Source organism: Ornithodoros turicata, chromosome 1 (assembly GCF_037126465.1).
Source record: "Ornithodoros turicata isolate Travis chromosome 1, ASM3712646v1, whole genome shotgun sequence".
Classification (NCBI taxonomy): domain Eukaryota; kingdom Metazoa; phylum Arthropoda; class Arachnida; order Ixodida; family Argasidae; genus Ornithodoros; species Ornithodoros turicata.
The window spans coordinates 82,392,095-82,412,147 of record NC_088201.1 but is presented as its reverse complement, the minus strand read 5'-3'; the positions used below and the strand labels follow the sequence as shown (position 1 = coordinate 82,412,147).

The 20,053-nt window shown below is 43.3% G+C and overlaps 1 long non-coding RNA gene across 1 annotated transcript; it reads right to left on the bottom strand.

Moving 5' to 3' along the window:
• Positions 1 to 8,745: 8,745 nt before the first annotated feature.
• Positions 8,746 to 9,538, bottom strand: LOC135401583 (uncharacterized). Its single transcript, XR_010424848.1, has 3 exons — positions 9,260 to 9,538; positions 9,117 to 9,184; positions 8,746 to 9,042 (listed from the first exon to the last, which is right to left on the bottom strand). It is a non-coding gene; the product is annotated as an uncharacterized LOC135401583 (long non-coding RNA).
• Between the last annotated feature and the right edge of the window lie 10,515 nt (positions 9,539 to 20,053).

The window sequence follows — 20,053 nt, the reverse complement described above, 5'->3', positions numbered from 1 at the left end:
TCCGCAGGAGACAGTGTGCGGGATGTGTGGCGGTCACATGCAGTGCCGGCGAGAGTTCCAATATTGTTTCATGAACTCCCCAATCATCGTCATTAAAATAACGTTTTTCTTTTTTTATTTCACGTCTGCAAAAAGCGTGGTTTGGTCCTGCAGTTTCATTCAGCTACAAGAAGTGATTTCCCTTGTAGAGGGCATGTACAGTCCAAATAAAATCACGTTTCTGCAGGTAGTATCTCCGTCGAGTCTTTGAGCGCTACACCCTTTGAAATGTGCGGGACAATCCGCGCACACATTCGGACGGAAGACAAAACATCTTTCATACATTGTGCACTCGTTCTCGTGTTGTTGTTTTCTTAGTGATTGGGCTCATTTGTTCTGTACTTTCCCTTGTGCATATAAATTACTTTCCTGAAGTGCACGCATGTGGTCAAATGTGACATGTACGGACCGCTTCACATTTTGCGCATGTCTGTTAGCAGTCACGATGAACGTTATATCAGAACACGTTATAGGTACGCATGCAATATAATGTAGAATGCACACGTATAATGAGTTGGAGGGATCCCCATCCAAAAGCTAGAGATGATGTGAAATCATTATCCGAGTGTCCGATTCATTCTACAGAGAAAGTCGCTTTTTTCCCAACACTCTTTTCTCAGCTCATCATTTATCAGCATGCATCGCGCATGTTCATGCACTCCATACTCGTTGAGCTTTTTTCAACCATTTCAGGCGCATCCTAGTGCCTATAGCGATTCATGAATACGCACTTTTTGTCGTTTTCATGTTTTGTTTGCTTTTCAAATATTGCCTCAACAAAAATGGCGCGAACGCGTTCCCGGTAACGGGCATGGGAAGGCGCTTCATTTCGCATATCTCCTGTTGAATTGTATTTTGTCAGCACACTGCATTGTGCCTTTGCTAATTTTCCCGCTGTCCACCTGTCGCTCGTAGAACTGAACACTTCGCCAAATGTTATAAATACCGCTGCATGGAAGTACAGTACTTAGACCGCACCGACGTCGTCAGAAATATTCTTTACACAGTTACTTCGTCGACACACACGCTATTAATCGTAGAAGGACAGTTGATGAAAGGGCACTAGCACTGAGATTCGATTTCCGGTCAGGGATTTCACCAGTTACACCGTGCTAGATAGCTAGACTCGTCAGCACACCAAGCGAGGTTAAGAAACACAGACACGCTTTCACCCTCAACACATTCTCTCCCTACATCGTTGTCAGTTACACTCACATTCACACGAATGAGCACATTCGTGCCGGGCAGTAACTTTTTCATCCGGGCTCGAATCACACCTGCTGCTGCCTTTTCCTTGGCATCCGTCGATTGAGCTATGCAAAGGCGTTGTAAAGTTTGCGTTCTTCCTCTGTGATTTATTGCCTCAGCCACTGAGGCCCGGCTTCACTAACGCAGGTTGCCTTTGAACCGAGATTAGGCTTGCTAAAACTTGTTAGCACTCGATTCTTTTTTAAAAATGTTAGTTGGTGATGTGATGAATGTTTCAGTGACAATAACTCCCTTTTGCGAAGCACAGTTAATCGTTAATTTCAAGTTAAGGGACCGTTGATATCGGTTGAAATGTTAATCGACGTTGGTGAAATCGGGCCTAAGTCACCACAAACACCCATTAACCTTCGCCTAGTTTCGTGGATTGTTCCAGCTGTCTTTTTCATGTTTTCTTTTCTCGTGTTATCCCGAGCGTCGTAGAGATGAGTACATAATGTGTGCATATATGAGTACCTTTGTTGTGGGGCTCACATCATCGCAATATCCTCCTCGACTTTGACAATCATGCTAGCTCAACAAGCGTGCTCATTCTTCTTAGTGAGCGTGATCGGAAATAGACCTGGGATGCCTGCAATTTCTTCGTTTTCACCAGCGAACGAAACTAGCGTAACGAACGCAATGTGGGGGAGGTAAACATTGTTTCCAGCACCGCGTGTCGGAGATTTCTGGCGCACGTCAAAAGAACCTCAGGTGGTCCAAATTATCGGCAGTCCTACCTCGCGGCACGTGCAACATGTCGCCACACTGCGCAGACAAAGCTTACGTGTAACATCACGGTACCATTATTATTATTGTTCTTTACTCATCCAGACGATTGGACGGTTAGGCATATTGTACGCTTAAGCATGTTGGGGCTTTGCTAACGCGATTGACGTGGCTTGCATTCCAGGATTTATGTGCTGACTCTAAAGTGTGAATCAATTGCAAAATTGCAACTTTCATAACTTGATTATGAGATAACACTCTTATAATAAACGAGTCGCTTCATCTTCAAATTTTCGTTAATAATTTAAGGTCCCCATACTGCTTGCAACCTATGGGACCTCTTTATGTAGAATCCAGTTACGTCTATGTATGCATGAATAAAGAATAAAAAAAGACGGAATGTGGACTGTGGACACTGAAATCGAGTACGTAATGCGTGTGTTGTAATTAGGGATGGGCCACCGGAATCCTGGAATCGTGGAATCCTATAGGCACGGATTGGAGGTTCGGAAATCCGAATCCCAGTGCCCAAAACGGCGAGTCGAAGATTTCGAATCCACCACCCACGTTTGTTTGTTTCTTTTTAAAATTGGCGCCTCCGGAGTCCAGAGCATGTGGGGTCACTATGCTCAATTGATGACCCCATCTGGCAGCAGTGAGGGCAGTTGCACTTTGTCTGCTGAAGACGAAATCAATTCCTACTTGTCAGAACCGCTGCTTTCACCCTCTGCGGACATCTTCAGGTACTGGAAGGACAACCAAAAATATCCCGATTTCAGGAAACTATCGAAAAAGTTCCTGATCACACCTCCATCGACAGTATTGTCAGAAATACTCTTCAGCACATCGAGCGTCATAGCTGATAAAAAAAACGCTGTAGGCTAGACCCTGAGCTGGTGAGAATGTTGGTCTTTTTGAACAAAAATCAGCATTAATTTAAAACTTTGAGCTGTGTTCAGCTGTGTTTGTTCACGTTGCTCTGGGCTAAAAGAATTCAGGCAGGAACTCGTACATTACAAGTTTAAAAGTAACATGGTTTTTCCTTTGATTGTTTCCTAGTTTTAGGGAAAGAATTCAGACTCGAGAGTTTATGTATTTCCTGTAGTCGATGAACAACATGTTAACTAAATTACATTTAAGAAGAAGTATAAGTTGCTTCGCGGCGCTAACACGCAATCAAACAAACAGAAGAAGTATATGCATATACTTCTTCTTAAATGTAATTTAGCCCATGGAGCCCATGGAGCCCATGGGCTCCATAACGGCAATCCCGAGCGGGCAAAAACACATAGACGACACAACACAGCAGCTCAAACCAGCAAAATCTTGTGTCGTGATCTATAGAATTGTATTTTGTGAGCTGCTGTGTTGTGTCGTCTCTGTGTTTTTGCCCCGCTCAGGTTTACCGTTATGTAGTTCATCCACACACAAAAACTTTACAAATATACTACAAGTCTCATAAAAGCAGTGTTATAAACAAAGCGATTTGGATTTCGTCACACACCAAGACTGGACAAATATGGGTTTTACTCAGAATGCTACAGCGTAAATCGACATAAATCAATACCAGCCCGAAGCCGCTTTCTTGTCAGTTGTTCTCTGAACTGCGTAACTCGTTCAACCCTATTAGCATATCACTCATCTAACGCCTCACACGTAATGGGGTATGGTACTGCACACCAACGCTGAAGCACCCCACATGTTATCGTCATCGCCAATTTGTTGTTCCTGCCTGTATAAAAACGTAATCAGAAGAACGAACTGAAACTAAACTGTAGAAGCGTACACATTCGCCGGTCACTTTCCTTGCTATTATCCCCGTGGCCTCAGACAAAATTTTCAATGGTACTTGCGTAAATCACGACAGCTTTAATTAGCTTCATGAACAGCGAATTCCATACTTGGGCGTGTTTGCGCCTAATGCTGCCAACGAAATAGGTCTCGTATGTAGTTCATTGACAATCGTGATATTCTGTGAGCAATCAGTTATCATAACGTGACACCAATTTGAAAGAGGGGAAGGACATTCCGGAGATGAGGTTTTGTGGGTTTAATGACTGAGCTCCCGCCATTTGGCGAGGACGGGGAAATTGGCCATCGGCGGTAAAATGTCTTAATCAGCGTCCATGCACGTCGCCAACATCCCGTGTCAGAGACGAAAGGAGGGAGCAGCCGCCATTATAAAGATCGCCTAATTGTCCTCCAGCGAAGCATAATGAGCGTACGGGTCCCTTTATGTTTCAATAGATAGTTTTAGTATATCGTACGCTATCGCCTTTGCGTACGTAATGGATAGCGTTTATGGTTCTGCGCACCGCCTTAACAGAAAAAGAGCTTCGCGCAGTGCGCAGAACCAGCAACGCTATCCCTTACGTACGCTAAGGCTATAGCGTACGATGTACTAAAACACCCTATTGACGTTTCATGGATATGGTGAATCCGTCAAGATGCGACGCCGCACAAAGCGAAGCTTCCGGCATTTCGTATCTTCACGGCTTCAATATTCAAGTTATACGTTCCTTCCCACATGTTCTCCTCTTCTGTGGCTCTTTTTTCCCAAAATAACCGGAGATAGACGGCCCTTAAGTCACATGTTTATGGGCGACATGTTTGTGGGCATGTACCAGAGATACCGGGACCACCAACAAATCGTCAAATCGTTGAAAAAACCGCATTCGTCAATTTCGCCCCTTGGTTCTCAACTGGGCCAGGAAAGTTTCAGCAACATGTCTTCCAAATTAAGTTACACTGCGCATCTTAAGTGCTTGCCGTCGCGAAGGTAAAACGTGCCGTAAATAATGCTGACACTTCGCCAGACAGTGAAACGGGTCGTACACCTGAGAGATCGCATCGCATTTCCGACTTCCGTTAGACCATTGCTCAAGACGCAGATAAACGCCACGCCCGTTAGAAACATTTTTCACTCCTCACCACTCACCTGGGTATTTCTGCTGGCGGAAACGTGCATTTTGGCGCACATTTATGACCCGAGGCTGCAATGGAGATCGGCATTAACCCGTATCTAAAATGGAGCAGGCAGCTATTGACGTCGACGATTCCACTTGTCACTGAAAGATTGGTTGCAATTATTTAATTGCTGTCACAGTTGGTTCTGTGGGTTGGTTAACGATGAGCTTCCAGCGGAGCGAGAGGGCGACAGATGTCCTTTTCAGGGAGAGCTTGAGAGCCTACAATTGAACTTCACGGCATAACATGCTCCTAGCCAACAGTCATCCCGAATCACATCGTTGCCACCCAGGAGGCTCTACCACATTCGCATTTCCATTACTTTCGGTCATGGATGTCTATACATTGCTTAAGTACGAGGTAGGAATACTGATGCACCATCTAATTTATCAGATGACCACTCCTCCCCCGGTTCTTTAAGCCGTTTCACTTGCACAATTTGTTGCGTGGAAGCCGACATTGAGCACTATCTATTATACTGCAACCGGTATCCCTCTGAACGACTCGTCCTCCAACGCCACTTGCGACAACTTGGTTACCCCAACGTCTCTTTGGCCACTCTGCTCGGCCCAGTCCTGCACAACCAGGGGGCGGTTACGACTGCTAAATCTTGAGAGCATTCTTGATGCCTCCGGCCTCTCGACCAACCTCTAAGACCCCCTTTTGCTGTGTGCGTGTGTTTGTGTGTGTGGTTTTTTTTTCTTTTTTTACAGCAAAAGGAATAGCAGGTCGGCCTATACGCCTGACGCACCTTTCCTCCCTTTCTTTTCAATAAACATATCCCCCCCCCCCGTTTCACTGCTACATATTCCCTTAGAAGGGTCGGCATGCGTCTCAGATTGTCTCAACCACGCACAAACTTTGGTAAGCGAGAGCTTGGTTTCATTGGACCTGTGACCTCGAATTTGTTCCCGACAGACGTCACAAAATTAAATAACACGTGTGTTTTCTTTTAAACACACCTCAAAGCCGTTCTTTTGCAACGTGATCTTTAACGCTGCGCATACTGTGAATAATATTCCTGCGGTACAATTATACTTTGTACTAGTATTGCGCAATGTTTGTACCTATGCTGCTGTCACCACCACCATTCCATTCTTTGCTCTCTCTCTCTCTTTGTAATCTTGAACCCTGTAAGTTGTGTTGTTCTACAACGATCAGTTCAGATATTTATCGTGTCTTTAGTTTCGTAGCGAATATACAGGGTGTCCCAGAAAATGTGTCATTCAATTGTAATAAAAAGCTACACCACCTAGAAGCATGCGGTCAACGGGATTTGTCCTGACTAGGTTTATGCCACCTCCTAGTGTGATTGTAATGTAACGTAGATATAGCTATGTAAATTTTTGCGAACTGAACTCGGAAGTTTGCCAATTAAGGGTCACTTTTTTTACCCTACCAATGTGAAGAGCATGCCGAATTTACTTAAGTTAGTGACAAGTGAGAGTGATATTGAGGAGCTATCCCATCGGAAAAAATAGCCGAACATCGTGCTCTACGGAGCTCCCAGAGGATAGCGCGCGATAAATTTTTCAGCGCAGTCGTTGTCAATCCGACGAAAGGAGGTAAGAAACCCAGTCCACACCGCCATTGTAGAAAGAGGTAACACAGGCATGGCTTATCGCGTCCGGCACCAGGTGGGATCCATGCCTTCCCTCTCCTAATTTTAGGAACTGTCACTTTTTCTAGTATCACCAGGGGCGCGAAGTTGTAGTAGAAATCTACTGTAGCTGAAAACTCACGGAGCTCGACCAATGACTGAGGACTAGCCACCTTATTTATTTATTTTTAATTATGTCGCGAATGACGTAAATGACGTGTCATCCGTTTCTCTCTCACTACTTTCCTCCTCTCTGCTCTGCTTCCCGTCTTCTTTTGTTGTTCCTTTTTTTCTTCCATGCAGTGTTTTTTTGGTTCGCGTTTGTCGGAATGCAGTGGGAGTTACAGGAATACGACGGAGCCTTGGTTGTTTTTGTCACATGAAGTATTTTATTGTGCGACATTCGGTTATGCAAGCAAGACGCACACAGGATGACATTAATATTGCTCCAGAATTTGCTTGAAGAAGCTTGATAATGTCGGACTGCCTCTGGCAAGGACTGCCACTGGGAACTGGAGCTCAGTGGCTGCAAGATGAAAAAAATTGGTATCAGATATACGGTTATGCATGTGAAAGTTGCAATGTAAATAGAAAGAATAAAGGTGCTATTGAACGCGAAAAATAAGAACGGTGGTAGGGTTGTGAGAAGCTCGCAGCCATGGGGTGTGATGAGCGACCTTAGTACAAAAAATACCTTTTATTGCGCTACTTCACAATGATATATTCAGACCGATTAGCCTGACAATCTTGGCTTTGGCGCTACGTACAGAACAGCTACTAAGTCAACGCGTCGGACGAAACTTGTCGAGCGAAATCACCAAGAATCATACTTACAGTAGCGTCATATCTTTATACAGTACGACGTGAACGGGTATTTAATCATAACATTTAGATGATATTGTTTCACGAAAAGAAATATAGTCTACCATCGTATCTTCAAAGCTACGTTGTCTGTCTCGGTCACCGCATATTCTGGTAACTGTTAAGCAACTTATTCACAATACACGAAGTGAATGCGGTGTTGTAAGGCAACAAGCAACGACAAATGACTTACCTCTCGGCAGTCGTTGACCAGATATCGAGTACGAGGCGTTCGGACGCTCGAATAGTTTCTACACCAAGAAGCAGAGCACAAATCTTGCGCAGGCATCTTCCCTGGCAGCTGTGACTGTTCGAGGACACTCACATGATACAGCTTGCGTTTTTAAACAGGAAAAATCAGAACTCATAGTCCAACACAACCGGTACACAACACGAGCCGTCCGAAACGGACGGCGGCGACTCCGTGGACGCCGGTTCCAACCGGCACAGCCGCCGCGCTGTCGCCTGTTCGAGCGCTCGCGAACAAATTTGAAAACGGCCAATCATCGCTCAGAAAACGAATTCATCCTCGTGGGAACCAATCAGTAATGACACCGGATGTCTCCATGACGTTCAATTTATGACGTTTTCTGACGTCCGATGACGTGAAACGCATGAAGCGCCTCACTTTATCCCGCAAAGGAACTGGTGAGTTTCGGGCCCTTGGTATCACTCTGTGGGCTGGGTTTGCTACCTCCTTTCGTCGGACTGACGGCGATTGCTCTCAAAAAGTCATCGCGCGTTATGCTCGGGTACTCCGAAAATCATGATGTTCGGCTCTTTTTTTCGATGGCATAGCTCCTTAACATCGCAGTTAATTATCATGAATTTGAGTAAATTCGGCACGCTCTTCATATTGGTGTGGTAAAAAAGTGACCTTTACTTGCAAAGTTCCGAGTTCAGATCGCAAATATCGCATAATTAAACTTTAGTTACATGACCTTCACATGAGGAGGTGGCAAAAACCTAGTAAGAACAAATGCCGTTCCCTTGCGAAAAAATAAAATAAAATCCAGAGTGTATACTGACTGTATACAAAATCCTGGGTTGGGTGGGTTAAAGGTAAATAAATCATGTATACTGCTCCTATCTAGTTTTTATATGGCTCTTCTAAGAAATGGGCGCGGCAGTCGTTACAAATTAGGTAGCCAAAATGTATACACACTCGAAAGCATATTGTTTAGAAACTGGATACATGTTCGCCCGAACTTCGAAACTGGCTGTATACAGTAAAATGCATACGTATTGTATGCATAAATTCTGTATGAACTGTATACAGGGAAAGAAACCCCCTCATGTCTGCGGTACATGAGTACCCGCAAGAATCCACACAAAACCACTCACGAGTACGTACCTTTCGAAGCATATCCATTTATCATCAACACACCTGATGGTTGAATTCATGGGGGCACAAAATTGGTAATGATCGAACGGTGAATAACAACAAAAGAGAGCGCACCTAGGTCCTCGTTTCCGGTCCAACTTGTCTTCCTTCCACAAAACCACTTGTAAACCTTGTCATGAAAACAAGAGTCTCCACCGCATTGAACACGATGCTTGCGTCTCTCTTGAGGGAGGCCGGTGCGTCATATACGCTCAACCTGCAAGAAATATCGTTCCAGAAAACACGATGGCAGGAAACCCATGTAGCGTAGTGTAGAGACATATGACATACCGTTTGCACAAAGCATACAGCCGCCAACGGTTTCATCTGGCGTTCTATCTCTCTGTCGTCCAGATCGCCTGCAAATAGAGTAACAGACAATGAGAATGCACGGTGCAGCAACATATTAGTTCGCCGTTATATTAATTACACACCTGAAACGGCAAAAATCCTGATGGTGAAGAGCGATTTGGCTTGAGATCCGCGTCTTCATTGTGACATTTCAAACGAGACTGACTGGTCTGACTGGCGGTTATAAGATAGGCTTCCATTTTTGGACAGTTGCAATGTCAGACGGGTTGCTAGAACGACAACATCAAGTGGGGACAACAATACAAAGCCTCTAATACGCTGCAGACTTAGTGGAACGCACGAAATTATGCCGACTATATGCGGTGCGGCGACGTGAAACGTCCGTTACAGCAGCCAAAGCGAACCGAACAAAACCGCACATGCGCAACAGACTGCGCTGGCTGGTGGCATGGCGAACAAGCAAGGACGCGCCTGCGCGGGCGAGCCCTTGTTGACATGAGCGTGGAGACGACGTCTCCGCTCAATGGCTTGGAGGACGAGATATGACGACGGTAGAATCGTACTATCTCTTGAGCTTGTGGCGGTTCCAGAATGTTTCGGGAAATGCTGAACGATTTTGAAATATCTGTCAACGTACGGCGCGTGAAAGAATGGCCAATGACATGGCACATAAAAAAAAATATATATATATATATATATGTAGCTGAAATGAAAATTGAAACACAGACTACGAAGGTACGGGAAGTAAGAAAAAAGGGATAATTTATTTACATTTAAGATACTTGGAATGCTAAAAGGGTTGTCGACGTTTCGACAGTGCCACTGTCGAAACGTCGCAAATATAATTATCGCATCATCAAATATAATTATCGCATTATTACAACCGCAAAAATAAATTATCCCTTTTTTCTTACTTCCCGTACCTTCGTAGTCTGTGTTTCAATTTTCATTTCAGCTACATATATTTGCGGTCGTCCGAACCCCATTCACCAAGTATATATATATATGTATATAGATACTCATTGAGTTTGCGGCTCGTCGGCCCTGGGTAGCTGCGCATCGTTCGGGATTGGCAATTAGTTCGGGATTCATTAAAGTCAATGAGTATCTGTTTCTCTACGTGCAGCCATAGAAGCCATTTTAATCTGTAAGTTTGAATTTCAAACACGTCTAGCATCATTTACTTATTTTTTTAATGGCTTTTCCCCCTCTTTATATATATATATATATAGAGAGAGAGAGAGAGAATTCCTTGTCCAAAATTCCTTTCTTCTGTTTTGCATGCGTACATTATGATCGGGATCAGAACGTCATTAAAATGCTGCTGCTGAATACAGACTGAATTCGGACTAGTTACAAAACGGACAGAAATTTCCATGTAAAAGCTGTATACAGTGTGCTTGATACAGAAATTGATAAGGGCTGGTTACAAAGTGGTTAGGAATTCCTGTTTAGAAAATGTATACAGTGCGCTCAATAAATCCTGTATCTAGCATTAATCAAGTTTCTATCTGCTAAATTGGGATTGAATAGGCTGGATAGGTCCTGGTACAGACCTGTATACATACTAGAAACTCATTTTCATAACGGTTGAACGCATGATTGTACGTGGCGTAGTTTTTTTATTATAAAATTCAATTACATGTTTTCTGGGACACCCTGTATATGAGACTGCAACACAGGTTCGTCCTCGCAATCCCTCATTTAAAGTGTTCTCTCATGTAAGTGTTGAAATAAAATATTTTGAATTTGAATTTGTTTCCCTAGATTTGTTGAAAACGGGAGGACGTTGAATGTGAAACTTTGAAAGGCATGCGCATGCCTTTACAAAACCTTGCGCTCGACACATGACCCACCATCATTCATTCACTGTGTGTGGTGGCCTTACGTTGGCAGGATGCTTGCCTGTCTGAGCGGGTTCAAATTAAATGAGAGTAGTATGTAGGGGTTGGGAAGGACAAACAATGAGAAACTCACACGTGGCCACCAGAGCAGCGCCACCGTCGCGCCGAGTTTTTTTTCGCGATTTTTTCCCGTGCGCGGCCGGGTGGAGGGCTGCTGTGGTAGGCGGCGCGTGTCCGGAGGGCTGCTCGCGCGTTTACACTCGTACATTTTTCAGCCTGGGCCGACTTGAATCGCAAATTTTTCCCGCTACAACAGATGCAGAGTAAGCGGTTTACATGCAAAGGATAGCCATACACAAAACTACAAGTGAAAATATATTTATTAAAGTCATTAGTGTCGGGAATTATGTTATGACTCTGTGTGAAGGAGAAAAACTTAGCCAAAAATCGGATGCAGAAGAAACACAATACACGTAACAGAAGTTATACTTATTACAGGCATTATGCAATAGCATTCAAGGGGACTCACACATCATACACAATATTTTTTATTAGTGATAATCACGCAAGTTTTCAATTAAGAAGAAGGGGTAGCATATTTTAAACAAGGAAGATATTTTTAATCAATACGATTACAATCAAAAGTTTTTATAAAAAGTCTGGGTCGTGAGCACCAACATTGCAACAGTGGAACTTTAATTACAATACTTGAGCACCATAGCGGAGTTTTAATTACAAAGTTCTGACAGATGTACGTAACTTCATGCACAACAGCTAATATTCCATTATGGCACGATTAATCAGATTCTTATGAAGTGATCGGTGGAGTTGGCGGAGGGCCTTCGTTTACCGTCGGGCATTTTTCAACCTGGGCCGACTTCTCTCACGATTTTTTTTTTCCAGCACGCGGTGGGTGGAGCGCGGGTGATGGGCTGTCCGGGAGCTTACCAGCAGTCCGAAGGGCTGGGCGTGCCCTTATCATTGTATGGGAGCTCAGCTTCCCTCTCTCACTTTTTCTTCTTCTTTTATTTTATTTTATTTTTTTTTTTGCTAGTGGGTTCCGAATGAAAAAGACGTGTTCCTGTGATGTATCGTCCTGCTTGTTCAGAAAGTGTTTGCCTAAATTAATTACTGCTTTGAGTTTGCTTAAGATGATCGCTCGATTGATATTAATAAAAATATTTTACTAGTTGGGAAAGTATTTGTAAGTTGTGTGCGTTGAATTTCGCTGTAGCAAACTTGTACATTAATTTGCATTTCAGATGAGTTGTTTGTTTCTGGCTTCTGCGTGTAGAAATTACTATTGCAAAGTTATCATAAAATGATGTAATTAAATTTGATTCTCGTTTTCGAATGAGTATTGTTTCTATCACTGAATAAATTTGACTTTCTCTCTTTGCTTCAGATATTCACTCGATTGGTATTTTGTGAGTTGAGAATAATGTATGCCTAATAGTTGTGTCTGATTTGAAATACACTAAATACAATGTTTCTCATTTTGATTGAGTATTGTTTCCATGGATAATATTTATCGTTTGCTTAGGTAATGTTTCTCTCAACCAGTTTGCACTGACATGGAAATCTGTTCTTAGATTTTTTTGGCGTGCTACTGTTTGTTTTGATAGAAGTCTTATTGTGTTCTTGAGAGTCGAATAATTCTAACATCTATTTTGTGATAGCTGATCAATAAAAAATTTCGCCTCTGTACACCGGTCCTACGAATATTTCCATTTGGGTGAAAGAATGTGAGAGAGGGAGACAGAGAGAGAGAGTCCCCACCCCATAGAATGACAAAGGACGTGCAGATTCTTCGCTTTGGGCTGTATAGAGGGAGAGAGTGTCCCCACCGGGCTCAAGTAGCAAAGATTGGCTCTACTCTGTAAAGCTTGTCTGTACTGCGTGTGTTGGATATCTCCATCAAGGTAATGTTTATACTGCCTGAGTAGGACGAAAATTGTATATTGTTCGACTAGATTAGGTTCCAAGGATGATTTTATGATAATTCAAATGATAGATTATTTCCATTTCAATTTATTATATTTGTAATGATTGATAGTTTGTTTCGATAATATTTTCCTTGTTGTTTACATGTTGGCAGATGCGCCGTTTAGAGTGTTTCTCTGCTATTCATCCGTGCATGTTTATCCTCATGATAGATTGATTTTAAATTATTTTTCCTTTGTGTACCTCTTGTTTGGATTGGTTTGGCTCTCTATTAGGTGTTGATCTTGTTTCTCATTATTTCCTTGCATGTATCTATTGTTTACGTGTGGATGATGCACCGTTCAAAGTGTTTCTATGCTATTCAGCGTTAGCTCTGTGCTGTATTAAATTCGTCATGTTTCTCGATTCTTTTTCAATTGTTTTCCTGTGCGTATCTCTTGTTTGGATGATGCATTGGTTTGGCTCTCTGTTAGCTGTTGATCGTGTTTCTCGTTATTTCCTTGCGTGTGTGCTATTCACGTCATAAGAAATTGATTAATTGTGTCGTGTAGGAATATTCAACTTAGCTTCCCATAGTATTTATTATGTGTATTGCGTTTCTTCTTTTTTAATAGTTTGTCTCCTTCATGCAGAGTTACAACATAATTCCTGCCACTATTTGGCTTTACTATCCTTTGCATGTAAACCGCTTACTGCACACCTGTTGTAGTGGAAAAATTACGAATGAAGTCGGCCCAGAGTGAAAAAAGATGTGAATGAATTCGGCCCGGGTGTTGTCATTGTGCATGCCCCTACTTGCGTGTAAACCGCGTACCGCACCGCTGTTGTAGCGAAAAAATTATGAAAGAAGTCAGCCCAGGAGGAAAAATTGCCAAAGAAGTCGGCACAGGTGTGACGGTATCATCGCCTGGCTGGGATGACAGTGTGCATGTCCCTACTTACATGTAAACCACTCACGCGCCGCCTGCAAAAAAAATTGCGAACGAAGTCGACCCGGGCGGAAAAATCGCCAAAGAAGTCGGCCCAGGTGAAAAAATACAGAACCATAAGGGCACGCGCAGCTCTCCGGTTCGCTGGTAGGCACTCGGACAGCCCCTCACCCGCCTACTTGTATGTAAACCACTCACGCAGGAATTGAAAAAAAATTGCGAATGAAGTCGGCTCAGGGTGAAAAATTGCCGAAGAAGTCGGCCCGGGTGTTGTCAGTGTGCATGCCCCTCACTTGCATAAAAGTGCCCACGCGCCACCTGAAAAAATTGCGAACGAAGTCGGCCCAGGCGGAAAAATCGCCAGAGAAGTCGGCTGAGGGTGCACAATGATAAGGGCACGCGCAGCGCTTCGGACTGCTGGTAAGCTCCCCAAGAGCCCATCACCCGCGCACCACCCACCGCGCGCTGGAAAAAAAAATCGTGAGAGAAGTCGGCCCACGTTGAAAAATGCCCGACGGTAAACGAAGGCCCTCCGCCAACTCCACCGATCACTTCATAAGAATCTGATTAATTGTGCCATAATGGAATATTAGCTGTTGTGCATGAAGTTACGTACATCTGTCAGAATGTTCTAATTAAAACTCTGCTATGGTGCTCACGTATAATAACGTTAGACTTTTTATAATAAAACTTATAATTTTGATTGTAATCGTATTGATTAAAAATATCTTCTTTGATTAAAATGTGCTACCCCTTTGCTTAATTGAAAACTCGCGTGATTATCACTAATAAAAAATATTGTGTATGATGTGTGATACCCCTTCAATGGCTATTGCATCATGCCTGTAATAAGTATAACTTTTGTTACGTGTATTGTGTTTCTTCTGCATCAGATTTTTGGCTAAGCTGTTCTTCACACAGAGTCATAACATAATTCCCGACACTAATGACTTTAATAAATATATTTTCACTTGTACTTTTGTGTATGGCTATCCTTACTGCACACCTGTTGTAGCGGGAAAAAATTTGCTATTCAAATCGGCCCAGGCTCAAAAAATGACGAAAAAAGTTGGCCCAGGCTGAAAAATGTACGAGTGTAAACGCGCGAGCAGCCCTCCGGACACGCGCCGCCCACCACAGCAGCCCTCCACTCGGCCGCACACGGGAAAAAATCGCGAAAAAAGAGTCGGCGCGACGGTAGCGCTGCTCTGGTGGCCACGTCTGAGTTTTCATTGTTTGTCCTTCCCAACCCCTACATACTACTATTGAGCACTTTTAGGCGGGACGAAGCGCGCAGGGCCTCCAGGTGTATTTAACTCTAGCGCGGCAAAAGTAGAGCGCCTTTCGGCTATGTACACTCCAGCGTTCCACTAAACCTTGCGCTAAATGAAACAGAAGTTCATGTCTCGCAGTCACACCACTCATTTTAAGAAAAGTGAAGCTTAAAGCGGAAGTAAATAGCTTAGTCGAGATGAAAAACCACTGTCACCAGAGAGGTAGAACGGAAGCGGCTCCAACCTCAGCCGCCCGCTCGGCATTGCTTGCGCGCATTGTTTATTTGTTCTACAGAATGCTGGTCATCTGTGTTGAAGCTTTTCGTTAGGTTATTTAGTCGTTTTCTTACAACATGTCTGTGTACGTGCGAAAAACACAGAGAGATTTGATTCGGGTTTTACTGGCGCATCAGCTACTAAGGCCATAATGCGCCAACAGAGAGAGAGAGAGAGAAGGGGAGAGAGCGTATGAGTTAGAGCCCGTGATGACGATCCACTGCGTTTCGTAATTAAACAGAATGAAGCAGAGCTACTGAAAGTCTTGGTAACGCTGGTCTCTACGGTGCTGGATCTGGGTACGGCGCCGGTGCTGATCAAACAGAAAAAGAGGTGAAGGAACGCAGTGAAAGGCACCTCAAATGCGAACGCTACTTAACGAAATCGAGACAAGTCAAAGCAGTCCGGAACGTGCACTTTTCGTGAACAGTAACCACCAGCGTATGTGCTTCGTGGCTACTGGTGAAACATTTTTGCAGTTGGTAACCTACTCACGTGGTATATGCACCAGCTTAAAGACCCACGAGAGATTTCTGTTGTGCAGCGCAAGAACAACACTTCATCTTAATGATAATGATTCAGGTACTTTGCAGCAACCGTTGCTCTCGACATGTATGGTTCACATCACATAATGTATCGGAGGGGTGTGTGCTTCAGCTCTATGCAAAAAAGAAGAAAAAGCGCGAAACATTCGAGCGCGCAGGTGGCCAATAAAAAAACCAACCAATGAAAGGATTGGATTGGGTTGAGAAGTAAGATAATATGCAGATTGTGGTTCCGCTAATGTGGAGCCGGTTATTCGAGAACGCTTATAGTTGGCTGTGCAACGCCCAATAGGGGTTGTTGGGGATGAATATAAACCGAAAAACGTGTACGTAATTAGCCGTAGCATTTTTTTTTTTTTTCATTCACGGAGGAAAAAAGAACTCCATGGAAGGGATAAAGACAAAATAAACAACGGGATTCTCGTTAGGGCCCAGAACTCGGAAATATAAACAGGTTCGCTTGCTCGATTCCGTTTCCTACATAAGCCGTCATTCAGTCAGGTAACCGGCTGGAGTCACATGAAAATAAGCCACGTCGTAGTTTAAGGTGGTTAGGTATGGTAATTTGCCAAAGGCATACGCATGCGTGTTGGACGATAATAACAACAATTCATGGCTTTACGTCGCGAGATAACTATAAGATCATGATCATCGCCACGGTGCTGGGTCTGTGAATTAATTTTGCCCACCAGATAGTTATTTCACGTTCGCCGAAACTTCACCGTCACTGTTTCTACGTGTGAGCAGCTTGTTGCCGATTGCAGTGACCAACTCTCTGTTATATATTTCTTACATTCGTTCTACATATATAGAGATATATGGAGCCGATAACAACAATTATGCTTAAATAGTTCCACGTATTCCCCTATTTCACATTGACCCGTACCATAGATTTTGCTGATTCAATTAAGTTTACATACGAGTACATGCCGCCTGAAGATTAATAGATAACAAATTTGGTAGACCCGTGACATACATCTCGCTGCTAATGTGAAATTGATTTATTAAGTTTCGCATAATGTCTAAACGATAGAGCTTGCCTCTGCGAGTTATCGTCAGTGCAGGTCCGCGTGCGTTTGAATCATTCATTTTTCTGTCTCTCTGTCTATTCTTACGTAGCTTCCAACACTGTTGAGGCTTAAAATACATTTGGCGTCCACCTATGCCAATTCGAATGATTTATTCAGAATACGTTTAATACACAGGGTGTTACCCTATAAAAGTCTACGAGCCAGTACGCCATGCTCACCAATTATGTGACGGACTGCCTCAGTAACACAGTATGCTTGAGCAGCTACATATGGAACCTCTTGCCAAACGACGAAAGGCAGCCAAGCTTAGGTTTTTATTCCTCATCTACCACATCCAGCTACAAATTCACAGTAGCAAATATATAACACGTGTAGACCGTCACAGCAAACCAATGAATAATGACAAGAACATCAAGCCGTACACCTCACACATAGATGTCTTTAAGTATTCATTTTTTCCTGACTCTATTGATTTGTGGAACAGCCTACCCCAGTCAGTCGCCTGTGACACGTTCTCGAGTATGATTTTGTGGTGCTGTGACATTTGTTGTTGTTGTTTATTTGTCAGTTTATATTTATTGCTTATTTGTTTGCTCTACCCGCAGCATACCCATCCCCCCTGTAACAGTCCTCACAAGGACTAACATCTCCATCTGCATCCAATCGACTGTATGAGGTGCTATCTTGTCGGCTCCGTTTGGGACACACATACTTAACACATGGATATCTCTTACGGGAAGAAGACCCTCCCGAGTGCAATCACTGTGGGGAACAACTCTCAATACTCCATATCCTCATTGTATGCCCAGCATATCAGCATCTTCGTGAACGTCATTTTGTTTTATTCTATAGAAACTTCTTACCACTCCACCCGTCGCTTTTGCTGGGCAATGAAAGTTTCGTACCCTTTGAAAAGATCTATATGTTTTTTAGAGATACCGGGTTTTTAAAGGATCTGTGATTTTAATTACTAACCCAGCACTCAACACTGTTTTAGTAAATACACAAATTTTACCCAGATAAACTTACACTGGTATTTGGCGCATTATGGCCTTAGTAGCTAATGCGCCAGAAAAACCCAAATCAAATCAAAATCAAACAAGGACTAACAGTATTGTAAAATAAATAAATAAACAAAATGACTCGACGCAGGTGCACTCTTAAAAATTAACTTCACCACATAGCACGCTCCTAGCCAACCATCATCCCGAGTGACATCGTTCTCTCCCTTGATTTGTTGAAAACGGGAGGCGTACGCCTTTTTGTGAAACTTATGCAGAAATGTTAATTGTCACAAAAAGGCGTACGCCTCCCGTTTCCAACAAATCATGTCAGAGAATGATGTCACTCGGGATGATGGTTGGCTTGGAGCGTGCTATGTGGTGAAGTTCGTTTTTAAGAGTGTGGAACATTGTGTTGTCCACATATAAAGCTCTAAAGGAGTTTCGATCCTGGTAAATGTCAAAGTGATTGAGCATCGTAGTGCAAGGTTGTAATATAAAATGTACGTATCCCGTGTTCAAACCAATCATGATGGCGGTGTTGCAAAGAGCAGTGGAGACGCAGCTCCCGAAACGCACAAACACTGAAGTGGAACAGCACATTGCAGTCCCAGCCGCTCCAATGTTGTGCGTCAGGGCGTCTTCTGGGGAGCGACGTTTCAACAGCCCTCTGGAACACCACCATCTTGAATGCTCTGAATACGCAATTCGTACGTTTCTCATTATAACTGTGTGCAAGGATGCTCAACCACGTTGAAATTTACCAGGATTGAATCTCTTCAGAGCGTTATACAAGTACTACAAGAGCTACTCTACAGAGTACTCTACGTGAGTATTATAAGAGCTTCATACTTGTATGTAGACAACACAATAATGTCTGGGGTGCCATCCTGTGGTTATCATCGTTATCGCCGCTGCCATAATCGTCGTCTGCATCTACATCGAATGATCTATAGAATGGAACAAATCAAAACGAACTATATTCACCTTGTGAATTGGAACAAGGTTCCTTGGGCTCAAACTTCCGTCGGGCACTTAATGCATTGTCATTGGTTTCAGCTACGTGTGCTTAACGCATCCATCAATTTCGATTGACATTTTGAAGGATTACTTGGGCACGAGAAGGTTCGCGCCCGCTGTGCCACTTCCACTTGGACCACTTTCATATCCGATGTCATTTGAAAAATTGAAATGGATTAGTTCGTGAGAAGCGGAAACTGCGAGATGCCCTGGTTATTGATTCCCTATTGCGTCTCTTGTAGGACAGATGATCATCATAGACACCGTTGACGCTGACCGTGTAGTTGGCAGTGAATGCAGATTGAAGGTAAAATAGATGGTCATTGTTCGAAAAAAAAAAATAACGAATCTTTATTCCGCGAGGCTGTGTCGCATCTATATGGTGTTTCCCATACGGGCAAATTTGTTCATTTCAAAGCAATAACCGGTTTGGGAGATTAAAATACACGCGTGTCTCCGTACACGTTTATGTGCGGCGTAGAGGTTTAAATTTTGTGGCTGACCGAACGGCTTCTCGAATTCCCGAGAGCCAGTGCCAACTGGTTTAACATTTCGACGGTAATTGAAATATTTGGCATAAATCCTTAATGAAAGATTTAAAGACACCAGTTCATTAATTCCACGCAAATTTATGTACACATATTCAAATAAGTACAAACATGCAACCTCACAATGGGTTCGTGGTTATTTGAATTCGCTGTTACTCATTCGTTAATCGTATATTTATGAAACGACATCTGATAATTCGTGGCCTTAGGTCGCGAGACATCTATGATCATGAGCGACGCCACAGAGGTCGGTGTGTGGATTAATTTTGCCCACCTGAGGGTTCTTTAACGTGCATGAAATCTTAGCACACGGCACGTCGTATTTAACATCCCTCGCAGGCGTTGGCGTGCACTCTTAGAAATCAACTTCACGGCATAGCACGCTCCTAGCCAACCATCATCTCGAATGATATCGTTATCTTCCCTGATTTGTTGAAAATATGAGGCGTACGCCTTTTTTGTGACAATCATGAACAGCTTAAGTGTCACAAAAAAGACGTACGC